The sequence below is a fragment of the Pezoporus flaviventris genome, unplaced genomic scaffold, assembly GCF_033815535.1.
Source record: "Pezoporus flaviventris isolate CSIRO_AGI_PZ_B2104156 unplaced genomic scaffold, CSIRO_AGI_Pfla_v1 ptg000021l, whole genome shotgun sequence".
NCBI lineage: Eukaryota > Metazoa > Chordata > Aves > Psittaciformes > Psittacidae > Pezoporus > Pezoporus flaviventris.
The window spans coordinates 7,080,311-7,097,101 of NW_026892569.1; the positions used below are offsets into that span (position 1 = coordinate 7,080,311).

Here is a 16,791-nt window from a genome sequence, read left to right on the forward strand (position 1 = left end):
TGGGACTCACTACATCTCTAGCAGCAATAATTGCTTCTAGAAGGCTGATGTGTTTAGCCTGCTCATGTTTACCAAACATGTTTGCTTCTCCCTTTGAAGATAATGTTGTGTGTAGCACAGCATTGTAGGGGAAAAAAAGGGGAAGAATGGCCTGTGGGTTTCAGTATGTTTAATGAGCAATGGCTGACGGGAGCAATAGCACTCCCTGATGCTGGTGTCCCCCTTGTTAATGGCTAGCGATTGGGTTTCTCCACCCCCCGTGGTGCTGGAGCTGCGGGGAGGATGCCCTCATGGGCTCCTGCAGGCTAGGGAGCATGCCTGGAGGGCAGCAGCAGCCTGGCACAGTGATGCTGGTGTCCTCAGGAGTGTGGGGCACTACTGAAGTCCCCTGGCTGGGGACATCTGTGAGCCATGCCTCGGTGTGGCTGTGATGACAGCAATCAGCATCTCCTTGCAGGGTGGCTTTGACCCTTTACTAGAGGTGTTTTCTAGGTGCTGGGGCTTGTGTGGCATAGAGGGATGCTCCTGTGATGCCGCCTGCATGGGACCCATCAGGGGAAGTGGGAACTGGTTGGGACCCGCTGTAGTAGGGAGCCAGCGCTGGAGTCAGGGACCATGCTTCTGATTCACCCTCTCCTGATATAGCCTTAATTCCTACCCGTGGGTCCTGATTTCCCCCCCACCCCGTTCCTCTAGTAGATGATTTAGTTGCCTTTCCATATGGATCACGATAAGATAAAAGCATAGCCATGTTTTACAACCGGGGGAGCAGGTTTAGAGGATGGCGGGTTATACAAAGAAGGGATGCAGGTTTCCAGCTACATTCTCACTGCTGTGGCTGCCTTTGATGAGGGCTGTGATTGATGCTGCGTTTGGAAGCAGGCAGCCATCAGCCAGCGATGTGCTGACCTTTCCTTGACGGGCTGAGCAGCTCTAATGATCTTGATGGGGCTGGCGATTTGTATATTGAGTTTGATGTACGAGGCTTGACGCAGCATGGAGAAATGGGGCTGGGGTATGACTGACAGCCCTTTCTCATTAAGGATGGTGAGGCATGGGACTGTTTTCCAGTGGTTTCTTTCAGTGGGAATGTTTTGCCCATTATAATGTAGCAGAGAAGTTTTGCTGTTAAATATCTTCTTTTATATATAGGTTCCGAGCAGTTAAGAAAAAAAGGTGAAAGTGAAGTAATTTGCAGGCCAGAAGGCTTCTCTCTTAAAGGGCTGTTCAAATTAGACAATTAATGTTTAGTGAGCTAAGTTTACCCTGACTTTAATATTTATCCTTGGGCAGATAAAGCAGTGCAGTAGCTCATGTCCAGGATTATTATGGGGTATTTTTTGCAATTTATTTGTATAAAATTTCAAACTCTTGACTTCTTTCAGGCAACATTAAAACCTTTTAATTTCCATGAGTCGAGCTGTGTATAAATCACACCCTGGTTGGCACATCTCTTGGGTGCTTGTGGCAAGAGTAATGAATTTCATGGTTTGTTATGAGCTACTAAAACCAACACAAACACAGAAAGCCCATGGTAATCTCAGCATATCATTCAAGGAAGCAATTTATTCCTAAGTATGAACAAATGTCAAGCCACGATAACAAATTGTTATTACTAATTAAAACAAAGGGAAGAATAGCAAACATCTCTTGCCATTTGTGTGCAGTGCCAGCCTGTCTCGGGGATGCTGGAGCTCCATCCAGCTTCAGGTAGTGGGGCAGCCAGGCTGTAAACCTCTACAGAGACCAAGACACATTCACCTACTCTCTGTGCTCCAGGCAGGATGCAGAGCCATGGTCTTAAGCTAGGCAGGATTCAGGTTTAAATCAAGATGCCACTTTTTCATAATTTTATTGTTGAGGGTTTAAAATGTATTTAAAATTGAGGTTAGCTGGATTGTAGAAGTCTTGGATGGAGCTTGGGGTGGACCAAAATAACACATTCCAGTCCATCTGCTTGCTCTGGCTGGTTTTATATCATCCAGGTCTACTTCATGCTCTCAGTACATAAACACCTATTTTGTCACCTTTCTTCCCACTGAGCAGTTGGGAAGTGAGGAGCCGGGTGCCTTCCTGACCATGGGCAATCTCCCTGTGTTTGCAAATAAACTGGGAAATTCCAGACTCAAAGGGATCAATGAAAGCCCATTTCTGTTCATGACCCAATAAACAGTCTGGTTTAGGGAGGTAAAAATCAGACTTGTGTTGCTTGGCCAGAACTTGAAACTCAGCTCTGAGCACAGAGATGGTTAAGCATCATATCTCAGTGCTGGGGGGGGGGGGGGGGGGGGGGGGGGAGATGCACAGCTTTTGGGTGAAGGACCAGGTTGTGCATAGCTAAAGCAGAGGGGAGCTTGGTAAGCAAAGGCAAGAAATCCTCAGAGCATAACCAGTGACCTGAAACGCTCTCTTAGACAGGTTTGAAGCCAAAAGAAAGAATAAAAACCATCTAACGTGACAGCAACTGACAAAGTCAGGCAGCGAGAAGGGAGGCAGCGAGGGAGTCCTGAGCTGCTGCCAAGGCACATGTTAATGCAGACTTTCGGGGTTAGTTGGTTATCCTGAAAATACATCTTCTATTTTGTGTAAATGGAAAGTTAATTTGTTGCTGATCAGAGGTTTAGATCTTCGGAGAACATACCACCAGATAAGCTGAAGATCTATGCGCTTCCTTCACAACATATTTTCAGCAAATGCTTTATTGTTCATGGAAAGGCCCCAAGAAAAGTATGTCATTAAAAAATATATAACTGTGTTGAGTTTATTTAGCTTAAATTACAATACAGCACTTTAATGAGGCTTTTGTAGACGTCATTAAAGGACACGATTAAAAAGTGTTCAGATGAGAATACGATCAGGGCTGGCAAAAGGGAGAAAACCACACACGCATCCAGATTGTTGTTTGCATTCAGTTACAAATTTGATTTCAGCATTACAAAAGTAGAAAACATGGTATTGCCGAGTTAAAGCCGGAGGCCTTATTATTGTTAAGCTCTCCAAAGCTTCTTGCAGTAAGTTGATTAAAAAAAAATAGGTAGAGATACAGTGATGGATTGAAACGCCATCCGTGGCGTGCTGCACATGTTGCATTGGGGTGTGCAGTTCCTGTCTGTGATCTGGGAGTGTGCGGTGGGGTGGGGGACAGTCAATAGGGGACGGTCATTTTAGGGGGCCTTGTCATTGGGGGTGCAGGGCAGTGATGCTCATGAGCAGCAGTGCAGTGTGCTGCAACATCACCCTTCCCTTTGGGTTGTTTGGTGCTGCCAGAGGGCACAGGGTTGTCACCCTGCTCTACCCATGCACCGGAGGATGCTGCAAGGGTCAGCCCTGTCTCTCTGGGTGAATCCATAGGAAATACAGAAAATAGTCTCTAAAATCAGCCACAGATTGGGCTGTACCTCTCCTTCTGTGCCAGCTGCTGCTGGGCTCCGTGGTGGTTTAGAAACTAAACTCCTCCTTGCAGACCACCAGCACAGATCCTTACCCATTTCTCTGGCAAAAAGGAGTGCAGCAATGGTGACAGTAGGAGAGGGTCTGTCTCAGGCAGCAGCCCCAAATAGCAGCCCTAAGGAAAAGTGGAGGAGGCCAAGGTTTGGCGATTAATGAGCTGATGTTGGTCTCTGCGCCTGCCTCCATCCCGTTTTTCTTTGAGGTAAGACATCTCTGCTTCTGGCATTGAGAGGTGTGGGGAGGATCTGCTGCCGTTTTTAAAAACAGAACAAGAATTAAAAAGAGAGCTCAGCCTCATTGAAAGTCCTGACCTGTATTTCATTACTTTAGTTCTCCAAGGATCTTTCCCCATACCTTGGGCACATCCCTATGTGCCTTCCAAAGAGCCAGGCGTTTTGCCAGAAGGAGTGGGCTGGACCCTGCCTCCCTTCTCTGCTCACTGCTAACAGCTTTCTGCAATACCTCTGCCTTTCCCCTCCGATATTTACTAAGCTGTACCCTCTCCAGCCTCTTGTTCTCCTGCTTAAGCCTTCCCCATGGCCATGGGAGCACAGCTCTGACTGGGACCATGCTGGGCATGACCCATCCTGGCACCCAGGCAGGGCGCTGGCTCTGCGAGCAGAGGTTTCTGTGCAAATTACAGGGGCGAGCGTGGGAACGGAGGGGAAAAAAGCCACTGTGAGTATCCAATTCTGCATTTCTGTGGGTAGAAAGAGCGATGGGAAAGCAATCTGTTATTGTGCCTGTCACTGTGAGCCAGAACGGGCTCAGTGCTGGTGGGAGACCTGCCATCCCACTGATCCCGTGTTGCATGCAGCACAGGGGACAGCCTTTGTCCCCCAACAGGCAGCATTTCAGGGTATCTGAGGCTGGAGCCTCTGTGATTTCCCAAGGTAGCAGTGTTGTGCAGTGCCATGGCACGCTGCAGCAGAGGATGCTCACTAAATAATTCAGAAAGGCAACTTGATCTGACATTCATAAGGTTAATAGCCCAGGGACCTTGAGGGCACCAGTCTGCTGTCACTGCACATGGCCATGCCATGTAGCTCATTGTCATTGGGAGAGTCAACAATGTCACATGGAGCTGTATTGATTGATGGATGATTTATATCCCAAGGTGATAAAATACAGTGTTTATGAAACATGGGCTTTTTTTTTTGTTAAAATAGTTAAATTTGTGATTTGTTAAATTAGCCAAAGGAATGAGTTTATGCAAATGGCAGAAAGTTTGAAGTTCGCTGGGTTTGGATCTTTGTCTTTAAAACTAGCAACAAAGGGCAGAAGGATGCGGCTACTTTTACAAGCAGAGTTATCCATCCCTCACCTTTGCACCTAAGCAGAGGCTTCCTGTTCTTGACCTTTCTTTATTTCAGTAGCTAAGGTTTTACTTCTGGTCATTTGCTTTGTTGCTGGCAGTTGTTAGTGGCCATTTTCATAATGGTGCAAGTCCTTCATGTGACCTTTGATAACGTCCTCCACTGGTTTGGTATTTTCCTTGCTGCTTAATGAGACACCCCTTTCACCTGTATAATGTGCAGAATCCATCAAGAAATCTTGTGTGCCTTCTGGAGTTATTCCAACCCATGACCTTTTCACAAGCCTTGCAGTAGGTAACGGCAGTATGGAGCAATTGCCAGTGAACCAGCAGCTTTCATAGCAGGAAGGCTTATTTCCACTTTCCTAAGACAGCTGTGTGTCCAAATGGGGCAGCTTCTAATCTGATTTCTCATCTCAGAAGAGCCAGTTTGTTGGATTTAGTGGCTGTTTAGCTTTGCAAGTATTGGAACAAGAAGTTTGCCAGGAGTGATGACGATTATACATTCTGTTTGGAGATAAAAAGCTCTTCTCATAGTTAGTGAGACCATAAGATTACATCAGCTCATGATTCTAACTCCCATTTTGTCTTTGTGGATCAATTTATACTTAAAAGTTTGCAGTTTCTGGTGTGATCCCTTTCTTGGGTGATCCACTTGGCCAAAACAGCCCTGTCAACCTTCCCTCTGAGCACAGGGCGGGCTGGTTGGTTCTGCTCAAGTGGCACTTGGAGCATTAAAAGACCCCTTATAGCTAAAGGTTTTTTGCTCCTTGGAAGTTAATGCAGATAAAGTCAGGCATTTTACTTGTGTTTGTTGAAAATTAGCACCTACAGGACTTGCTGTGTGGAGGGACACATATTCTTTGTGCCAGTTGTAGCCCTGAGTCACTGCTGTGTGCTTTTAGCAGTAGGTTTGCAGGGAAGATTGTTACAGTAAACATGGGTAATTTCTGCTCCACAGCACTTCGCTCAACATTACCATTTTATAAGCAGGCTTCTTTATTTGCTTTTGCTCGTCAGTTTTGTCTCATTTCCTTTGTATTGTAATTAATATGCTCAGAATTTAAGAGGAAAAATGCATCATCTTGGGGCCTTGGCATGTTTACCATAAAGAGGCAGCTGGCAGCCTATGCACAGCCCCAGTGCAAGCTGGAAGGGGCAAAATGCACCACTTTAACAAGCTGAAGGCTCAAGGGAATTTTTCCCTACAAGTTCTACTGCTCTGTGTAGTTGGAAGGACTCTGCTTTGCATTTCAGCCATCCCCAGTAGAAGTGGAGGTTGACGCTGCGCTGTCCTCCTTGAAAGGAAAGTCTGACCTTGAGATTGAGTGTAATTCCATATAATGAAACCTAATTTATGAGCCTTAATAATAATAATAATTTAAAGCATTTGAGACTGCAGGAAGACTCACTGTAGTTTCTGCTGTAGTTTCTGCATCCTTCTGTGTTCTGTAAACACGGTTAACACTGCCAAATATCAAGGGCTCCGAAATCTGGAGCCAGACCCCAGAAGTCAGGAGCATGCTAGAAAAGCACTACATGTTGGGCAAGTTTTATTTGCTTTCTGTATGTTTCTGAGTCTACAGAAACTAGGTTTTTATAATTTCACTCACTTCTTGCAAATGCAAAAGCTAAGAAGTACGCTGTCCTCCAGTTGGCTTGAATTAGAGATTCATTTGTGACCACCTAATTCTCAAGCAACGGGCTTTAAGAGCAGCAGAAGAGATTTGGCAGCGTAGCTCCCTCTCTGCCTTTTCTTTTCTGAGGGAAGGGAAGCATGGGGGTAGGAGTCTTCATCATCCCTGTTGGGGCGGTATATTCCTGTGGCTCACAGTACCTGAGATACACATAAAAGGTGCAAATCTTGCATCTCTAGGGGTGGTATGAAAGAAAATGTGTTAAAATACATGGTAACCAAAATGCCATGCTAATAACTTTTATTTCCCAGAATATTTAGCCCTGCTGGTGCACAAACACGCTGCATCTAAAAAACAGTGGGGAATCAATAGCAAACAACTACAGAAAATAATTAAGAGGGCATTGAAAGCCAGGAGAAAAATGATACGTTGCTCAGAGATGGTTGCTTTAATAGCCAGCATACCTAAGAAATGGTGCCTGAAGTTTGACAGCAAGTTGAGATTCGGTCAGCATCAAATAAAGGTGATAGTTTGGGGAAGGATAATTAGTGTCTTCACACCATTCAGTTTTTGGGCTGCTGGTGCAGAGCCAACTCTTTGCAAACATGCCAGGCAGCGAGAAGGATGGGGGGGTGGTGGGGATGGTGGTGTCATTCCTCTCCCTTTCCCTAGGCAGCCTACAGGATTTACTGATTCTGAAGAGCAGCTGATTTCCATGTAAATAAATGTGAGGGTGGCCGGGCCGTGGCGTGGTCCGGATGCGGTGACTTTGGCTTGCTGACATCATTGCTCATTAGCATGCAGGAGAGGAGAGCAATGCAACAGCAGAGCCCCGCGCCGGCAATTATTCTCCATGGGCTGCATCTGTCCTCGTTAATGCTTTGCGCTGGGAGAGCAAATCGGACATCCTCTTGCCACCTCGAAGGGTCATTTAGCAAGAGGCAGGCTGGAAGGGGGAGCTGCTGAATTCAGTTGAATTGGGAGCAGAGACGGAGGGCACCCTCTGGAGCCACGTTTCAGAGCAGGGAAATTGAAGCCAGAGCTCAGGACGCGGGCAGGAATGGCACGTTATTCCGTGGCAGGTTTCCTTCGGAGACACGCCGAGGTCTGAAGGGCTCTGACAAAAGCCCGTCTGGTGGCAGGCAGCGTGTGTCGGGGCGGCGGGATGCTTTATGGCACTGCGGTGCTTGGGCTGGTCCTGGGAGCTGCCCACCAGCCGAACGGTGACTGGTACAACTAGGACAGCTGAGCAACCCGCTGGATTCTCTCCTGTTGTGCTGTCGCCGTCGGTGCGAACAGGTAAGAAAGTGCCTTTTGGCAGCAACTTCAAAGTTGTCGTGGGTTTTCAGGAGGGGTAGAAAGTAGGAAAGAGGAGGAGGAATAAGGAGCATTCTGTGGATGCACGTAGCTGCGTGCTAACTTTGCTCAGTGTGCTGTTGGTGGCGAGCTCTGAGGGGCTGCGCTTTTTATCCTGCAGCCTTTGCTGTTCTTGTTGTTTACAACTGGAAAAGGTTAATTGTTAAATTGCATTTCTGCAGCTGCAGGAAGTCGGGGAGAAACATTGATGCCACCGTAATGGATTTCTCAGTTAAGAGATAATCAGGAAGGCTCAACTGGCTCCAAATAGGAATAAGTATTATCAAAAATCCTCATCTCTCAGTGTTAATTTCTTTGCTCTGGTAAATGCAGCTTCTGGAAGCCTGGGTTCTCTGCGCATTTTCTGAGCAGGCTGCATGCAGGGTGGTGTTGTGGCTGAGGACATTACTGTTCAGAGGTTTGTTGTGGTGGTTTTGTCTTCCTGAGGGTAGAGAGTTTTAAAGTAATAATCTTTCTACGTCCTTCTTTTTTCATGCCAGAATGCCTCACTATAAACCAACCTTGAACTGCAACCTGGGGGTATGTTTTTCAATGCAATCTTTCCAAGTCAAATTTCCTTTTTCTCTTGTTCCTTGAAGGAACATTCTAAGCAGATGTGACACAGACGTGACCTGTGACCATAGCAAGATTTTAATCCAGTTACTCTTTGTTTTGTAGCTCTGATTCCGTGGCAGTGCTAAACACTGATTGAATCTTTTCAAGCCGTTGAGGATTAGCGCTGGATAGAATGATGCCAAAATAATTACTCACACCAGATGCAGTGTCATCCTTTTAGTTTTAGCTCTCTTATCTTGTAACTTATCTCACTTATTTTTATTCAGCAATTATTTCTCCTACTGAGGGAGCACTTACATGTCTCACATCACTGCGTTGTGTTTATAAGGATGCCAGCTAGAGCCTGCGATAAAGATTTGTAAAGTAAAACTGTCTGCCGCTAACAAGATTATATTTTGCTGCGTATTTTAATCTTCTCCCGTTGCCACATTCAGCTTAACAAAGTGACCCAGCCTTGCGCACTTGCTGCTGGCAGACTTGCTCAGGCTAAGCCAGCACGTACACAGATGAGGCTGGCAGTGATTGCTTTCGCAAGCGAGTTGGTCTTGCCTGTCTCAGGAGATGGGTCTAAGCCTTAAGTTTTGAAATCGTTTCAGTTTTCAGTGCTGCTCATCCTGCTTCTGAGCATTTTGCCTGTTAGCCAGGCTTTTTCCTTTAGGATGTATGACCTGGGAGGTGCTCGACTTGCAGCTTGTTTACTGCTTCCCCTGGCTTCTGCTTGCCATGCTGCAAATGCAGACTGGCAGAGTCCCTCAAAATAGAACTTACAGCCCCAGGGCAGATCACTGGGAACCTGCTTGGCTTAGGCTGAGATCAGTGAGATGGACTGCAAGCCTGGCACAGCATGGGGAAAGAGAGGGGCAGGAAGATAAATGCTCCATTGAAGAGACCAGGGCTCTGCAAACTTGAGAGGACAGTGAGGACCCGCATGCTGAACAGAGACAGGGTTCTTCATGAAGGTCTGGTTTGGGATCCAGAAGGAGAGCCTAAATCTTGCTAGAACCACAGGCTTGGAGGTGATAAGTTCTTTCAGTTAAGTAGGAGAAAGAAACCACCCTATGATGCAGCTCTGCATCTTGTTAGGCTGAGAAGCCACCAAATAGTATAAGTAACATCTGACCATCTAACCCACAGGGTAGGACAGGGGCTTTGCTCATGGAAGGGAGTGCTGCTGAACTCAGCTCAAAGGGAGAGTTTGATGGGTGTCCTGCTCCATCCCTGCTTGCTGGCTCCCAGGGCAGTGGGGTTGGGTTTGTCCTGTTATGGGGGACATCAACCCCCTTTCTGGTGTCTACAGCTCCTGTGCCTGCCCATCCTGTGGCTCCCCCTGCCCTCCAAAATCATGAGGTTGGCTTCAGCGCCGTTTGCCCACCAGCTTTGGGATTGCTGTTGCTGTTATTGAGCCTGTTGTTCTCTCCAGCCTGAAAACAAGGGTTTGATTTCTTCTCCATGACCAGGATAAAATACATGCTTGTTATTGTTTCTGTGTGCTAAGAGACCTTTGAGGTGCAGGGGAACCAACCAGTACAACCTAACATAAATATGTTGAGATGAATGGTAAGCCTGTGAGCTGGCAGGCTGCCTCCATCATCTCGTATGTGACAGAGCAGCCTATTGGACATGTTTTTCTCCTGGTAGCATGGATGGGAAACAGGCTGGGGCTCACAGCACCTTGTTTTTCCTCTTCTCTCTATTCCCCTTGCTTGATCTGCAGCTCACATGGGTATAGCACTTTTCCCACCTCTGTCTAACCTCTATACTGCAAAATACCTTGACAGCTCCAAATAGAGAGTTCTTTTGAGATCTGCTGAGTTATTAATATCCCTTAATTTAACCATCTCATCTTTATACATTGGTGTTTTCACAGTTCATGTCATGGGTTGCAACTCACAGGAACAGCCTGGCAATGTGGTTGAGGTCAGGAGGGTGTTTAAGCACCCTGGGGCTCTTACCAGCTCACGAGGAGAAACTGGAGCCCAAGCAGGGTCCTCTGTTCACTTCAGAGCACTGGGGTGCTCCTGGGCTCCCCAGAATGACTTGTGACGCTCCCCATCTCCCATAGTGTGATTTAACCACAGGTTGGAAATGTTGGTTGGGGTTGAATTCATGTTGGGATGTTGTTGAAACGTCTGGCCATGGTTTCGAGCTATGGTCCTGGTTCCTTTTTTTGCGCAGGAGGGCACCAAGACAGCCTAGATGAAGGATTTGAGGGTCTGTACGTTATATTGTGTTTTCTCCCAGTTTCTTGGTCTCATCTGGGAGGAGCACAGCCATGTGTGCTGATGATTGTTGTCTGCAATGTCATGCCTAAGACCCCAGACAGCAAAACTGGAAGCAGCCTGAAGGCCGCCCAGAGCCATGCCACAGGGAAGCAGGGGCTTGGGGACAGGGCAGTGGGAACCCACAGGCTTGTTCCATCTGCTTGTTGAATTGATGGTCCTGATCCACTATGAAGGTGGACCAACTTGGAGACAGCTTTTGCTCATACGTGGCTACAACTGGCAATACTGTAGATCTATTTTTCGCTTTCTTAATTAAGTAAGAATAACTTTTGGAATGGTAAAGGATTTTTAAAGAGTCTTAAAAATAAAATTAGACTTCAACCTAAGGCTGAGCATGAGCAACTTCAGACAGAGAGGAGGATTTTTCCAGGAGTGGAAATGGGGTTTGTAATAAAAGCTTCAGCACTACCCTGGATGCATTCGCAATTGCTGCTGTTGGTACTGTGGAGGTCAGAGGGGATTTAAAACAAAGCAGCACTGGAAATCTAACGTGTCTCAAACAAATCAAGTGGGTAGAGAAGATGGATGGGGAAGATGGATGAGAGCCTGACTCAACGCTTCCATCCTTTCTGTGTTTCCCTGCCTGTTGCACACCTTTCCAGAGATGAGTAGCTACTCATGCTACTCATAGCTGTCTGGGGCTACTAGGAGCTTTTGGTTCAAAATACAGTGTTAGAGAAGTTGGAGAAGGAGGCAGAGCTGAAGCTTTCATTGCCTGTTTTGAGGACAAAAGCTTGGGGCTCCTCTGGTGATGCTGATGCTCAGGGGAAGCCATGGTTGGGTGCTGCCTGTGGGTACCCCCAAACTTCAGCTTCCCATTTGTGAAATAGGAGAGAGGTGCCCACTGCTGTGCTCTCCCTATGGCAGTGAAGGACTGTGTTAATTTTTCAGTTAGATAAATGTTTGCCATGCCTGTGGGGTGTGGAGAAATGGTTCTGCATAGCTGGAGCTTGCTCAGGGTGGAAAGATGCCTCATTAGCTCTCAAATGAGGGGAAGAGATAACAGGCAGGGATAATAAGATGCCCTTGTTAAGAAACTCAGGGGTCACGTGAGCTGCCCCAAATCCTCAGCCTCTCCTGTTTCTGAGACATCTTGTGATTTACTGGCTGGTGACTGACCCAAAAGCTTCATTGCAATCAGAATGACGGAAAAAAATCAGGCTGCTCTGTACGTCTTAAGCCAAGCAGGAAGGGAATTGCCCCTTTGAATTACGCATCCCATCTGAGCTGAGCAGACAATTGCTTTTTTGAGGGATACCAAATCTTGCACATTAACATGTGCACAAATACATGCAAATCCTTTACTACAGACTCAGCAGAGGCATCGCTTGCCCCGTCGTGGGCTGTGGCGTTCATGCTCCTCACATTGTCTGGAGATGGAGCTGCTCCCTGATACAGCCCATTTATTTCCATCCCAGAAGAAACAACTGAGAAGCAGAGATAAGCAGCCCTTGGGGGGGGGGATAAGGCCTGCTTGCTGAGTTCCTTCTTTGTCTGAGAGGAATTTTAACTTTTCTGCCACTGTTTCAAACTCTGCTTTGAGTCTTGCTGTTGCCAAGAGGTGATGGGCTCTTCTGTTGCCCTTGTTTAACACAGCTGTGGCACCCAGCCTGAGCAGGCTTGGCTTTGATGGTATTTACCTCTTGCATGCCCACCCAGCCGGGCCAGCATCTGTGGCTGGAAGAGCTCTGTGGCCAGGAGTTCTTCCTGCAGACAGGCTTCTGCTGCCCTCACAGCCCCAAAGGAGCCTGGTCCTACCTGTGCCACCCAGACCCCAACACACACAGACTGTTTGCTGGGAGATGCTCCTCTGTTGGAGCTACAGAGCAAGGACGCACTTTGCCTTGGCTTCAGGCTGCCCTGGTCCTTCTTCCTTCTTTTTTTAGCTCTGCTCGTGCTTTTCCTGTTTATTCTCACAGCAGAGAGACCTCAGCTCTCTTCAGAAAGCTAGGGGCACGTTCATAGCTCTCTCCAGAGCCTCTTGCACAGCACTTGTGTTTTCAGTGTGGTTTAACTTATTGTCGGTGCCACTGCAATGATGAAAGGGCTGTGGGAGGCTCCAGAGATGGCAGAGGCTATGCTTCAGTAACCATGGCGTGCAACAAGAGACTGCCTCATCCCAGAGACCTCACAGGTCAATTGGGCTTGTGTTGAACTGTGTGTAGTTTTAGCTGGGCTGGAAGTGTGCTTCTGCACCCTAAACAAGAGAGTCTCTGAAGCCAGGTTCTCCACTTGCTGTGTGGGGTCCTGTTTGCTTCAGGTTCCCCTCATGTGCTGGTTTTCATTCATAGATGATGTGTGGGGTGTTGGATCCAGTTTGCGCCATCCTCCTGCACCAGTGGATGGGTGGGGATATTACTGGAGACGGGGATTAGAGCTTCCTCTTAAGGAGAGGTGCCAAGAGCACCACGTAAAAGCAGCCATTGCAAAGTAAAATACATCCATCTTGTAACTTCCTCACGCAAGGCACTGGCCTTGAGGAAAGCAAACTTTTCAATCTGTTTCTGAGCCAGTTGCTGCTTTGTACCATGTGAAGTCAATTCAAGGCAGGCTCCTTTCCAGCTAAATCTGACACCAGGAAATGTTCTCGTTCTCCTCATTTGCTTCCCGCCATCCTGGCCCCACTGCAGGGCAGCTCTGTGCAATGCTCCCTGGTGCTCCCCATCCCGTGCCTCCTGCAGCAGCATGGCTGATGACTGGTTCCCTCGTTTCTTTCCACAAGCTGCTCCACAGCTCTTTTTTATACCCTTCATGCCTGAAGGTCGTTGTGCTGGCAGCAATCATTGCTTCATTGGGAAATGCAACTTCAATGGGTTTCTCCTCGATAGCCCGCAGCTCCTCAAGTGATGCTCTGGGGTGTTGCTTTTAGCAACAGCACCAAAGTATCTCCAGCTTTGTGTCCTCCCCAGTGCTGGGGACCTCTCTTAATCATCAGGGAAGTACTTCCCTGGGATGAGCTTGCAGACCCTTCTTCAACATAAGAAGGACATGTTCCTGTTGGAGCAAGTCCAGAGGAGGCCACAAGGATGCCCCAAGGGCTGGAGCAGCTCTGCTCTGGAGATGGACTGAAAGAGTTGGGGTTGTTCAGCCTGGAGAAGAGAAAGCTCTGGGGAGATTTTAGAGCAGCTCCCAGTGCCTAAAGGGGCTATGAAAGATCTGGGGTTTGGAGAAGGGCCTGTAGTGACAGGACAAGGGGGAATGGCTTTAACTGGACAGAGGGGAGATTAAGATGAGATCTTGGGCAGAAGCTCTTCCCTGTGAGGGTGCTGAGGCGCTGGCACAGGGTGCCCAGGGAAGCTGTGGCTGCCCCATCCCTGGCAGTGCTCATAGCTGGGTTGGACGGGGCTTGGAGCAGCCTGGTCTAGTGGAAGGTGTCCCTGCCTGTGGCAGGGGGTTGAAACTGGATGAGCTTTAAGGTCCCTTCCAACCCAAACCAGGCTGGCATTCTCTGCAATGAGAGAAAGGCTCAAGAATGAAGACGGGATTTCCAGAGAGTGGTTTGTGTGGTTCCTTCTTGCTTAAAAAAACCAAACAGCGAAGCTGCCCACACTCTTCTCAAGTTGTGTGGGGTTCCTTGACCCCACTGGCAGCTGAAGTCATTGTTGATGAAGCTTGGTGGTGGTTAGGTGAGGCTGTGTCTGTCCAGAGCCAAACTAGCAGGTTTCCCTTTGCAGGACATGCCACTCCACCTGGGCTGTGGCTCCCTTTATATGGTAAGGAATGCAGCACACTGAGCGTCTCCAGGCTCCAATGCTCTTCCCACAAGTAACAAGGGAATAAGTAACGAGCCATTGCTGGCAGGAGCAACCGGACATGCTGCTGGCTGTGGCCCTGTTTCCTTTCCAACACCCACCAGCTCTCCTTCATAGCACCAGCACCCACAGCACATGGTCCCTGCAGCATCTGTGTGCACAGCCAAGCACTGGCATGTGCATCATCTTACTTCATCCTGTTCTGCTCTAAGTGCATTGGGGGGATGCTGCTTTTTCAATTTCATCTCACATTTGAAATGTACATTTTTATATTAACTTTTTACTGCAGGGAATTATTTTTAATTATAGCGAGCTGGAAGATGATAAAATAAAGTTGAGTAAGTGAGACCTATGTGAAGAAGTCATGGAAACCATATGATAGAAGTGGAAAGACACTCTTAGGACACTGAGTATTGTTCCCATGAAATTATATATCCTAATGTAAAGAAAATAGTTGTAATTAAAGCTGTTAATCTTCTGCATTTAATGAGGGGAAAGGAAGAGAGCTGAATGTCTCAGGGGCAAGGTCTTGAAGCTTGTACAGTTTGCCCAGGGAGGTGGCGAAACCCCATGCCTGGAGATGCTTGGTGTTTAATGGTGCAGAGTTTTTACAGAGCCTGTGGCCCTGCGTGGGGACATTGCTGATGAGTAGACAGGCTACCTGTGTCCTTTTCATCCTTTGCTCTTCTGACCAGGAGAAGCTATCCACTGGTGGTACCCACTTGCCTGGATGGGGCAGGAGTAAATCTGACTCAGTCCTTGCAGTCCTGGCTGTATGTGGTGTGAACTGTGGGATGGTAGTTATGTGGGTTCTGATTGATCATACACCTCACCTGTTAAGTCTTTTTGTTTAACATCATTGTTTAAAGTCCTCGAGGTAGTTGATTTATGTCATTTATTAGAAGCCAAGACCTCCAATGCTCTCCTGCCATCTTCCATCTGGAGGGGATGTGTCTGGAGGCAGGAGGGAGAAACGTGCGGTCTGGCTTTTTCCCAGTCACCGTGCTTGTGCTCCTGGCTATCCGAGCATTGATTGTTGGGTTTGTTTCTCTTTGTGATTGGTATCCTGAAAACTAAAATTTAACTAAGAAGTCCTAAACCTTCTTAGAGTAACTATCTCCAATGAACCTGGAGCTCTGGAGCTATTCATTATTCTTAGCATCTTGTTGTGTCGCATATTGAGCCTGCTTCGCATTGTATTGCTAAATGAGATGGAAAGAGCAAAGGAGCGAGCAACTTTGGTAAGGTGGAGGGCCCTTGCACGGTAGCTGATTAATTAAAGTATTCACATGAAATAGTGCCTTGGTTATTTCTTAAGGTAACAGCCAGAGGTGATGCTGAGACTCTGACTGGACACAAACCAGACGTAAGGGGTGCGTGGAGGTTGCAGTGCAGTTTAGATCTGATGAAAGGCAGGAAATGGGAAAATCTGGCAAATCTCCCTGGCTTGACTTAACGGAGCCTCTTGACTTTTGCTAGAGTGCATTTTTTGTGCTGCAGTGGCCAAATGGAAAGTTAGACTCGAATCTGGGTCTGAGCACTGGTATGCTTAGCTGGCTTGGATGCAATGGTGAAAAAGAAGGGAAGGTATTTGAAAATCACAGCCCCTGGTTGTTTAACTGTTCTGCCTTACGAATTTCTTCACTTTACCTTATATCTGCAATTGCAATGGTAATTTTTCCCTTGATTTTTGTGTGGTACCTTTTTATTTCTGAGATGTCTCTTTTCTGCTACCCAAGTGAAACCGTATCTCATTCCTTATAAGTCAGTGTTGTTTCATTAGCGCAAATTAATTCAGAATCCTGTGTGGTTACTTTAAAATAGATACCATTGACCCATATTGTGGGGAGAGCATTGTGTTTTTATAATAGAATTTATGAGTGTTCTCTTTAACCTCTTTTTTTGTGGGGCTGGGTGATGTTTTCAACCAGGTTAGTCCTTTGCTGTGAAGGAAGGTAAAGGGGTGCAATGTCCTTGCAGCCCTGCAGATATGTGCTCATGTTCAAGCCCATGAAGAAAATGCCCGTGGACCATCAGCTGCAAGAGCAGACCCTTAAAAGAAGTGCTAAAAAGTGATATTTGCAGTGAATGGGGTTAATGGCTGTTAAATTGCAACCTGTGGGGTGTTCTTTCAGTTCTTCTTGTGCTTTCCCCCTCCCCATCCAGCTCTCAGGCAGCATGCAACCTGGTATGCTGCTGAGCCAAGCAGTTAAGATGCTGTTGTAGTGTGACTGTGGTTTTTGTAGCCTCCCTTAATTTAATTTAGCTTTATATGTTCAGACTATAATCAATTTTTATGCTACTTTAATAAGCAAATTTATGCTATCAGCATGCTAAAGGGACTTGCCATTCAGGGCTTCCCAGTCAAACCACCATTTTCTGTATTAGAGAAATGCTCAGCTGTCCTAAATTCGGGAAAAGCT

The 16,791-nt window shown here is 47.1% G+C and overlaps 1 protein-coding gene across 4 annotated transcripts in view; it reads left to right on the forward strand.

Annotated features, from left to right (window-relative positions):
- Positions 1-16,791, forward strand: part of PRICKLE2 (prickle planar cell polarity protein 2) — a 105,427-nt gene that overhangs the window by 56,619 nt on the left and 32,017 nt on the right. The window contains exon 1 of one of the 4 annotated variants that reach the window (XM_061455828.1): positions 7,193-7,701. The exons of the other annotated variants lie outside the window; for them this stretch is intronic. The gene's annotated coding sequence lies outside the window, so the exon portion shown is untranslated. Of the gene's footprint in view, positions 1-7,192; positions 7,702-16,791 lie in introns of those variants that run through there. 4 annotated transcript variants of the gene reach the window in all.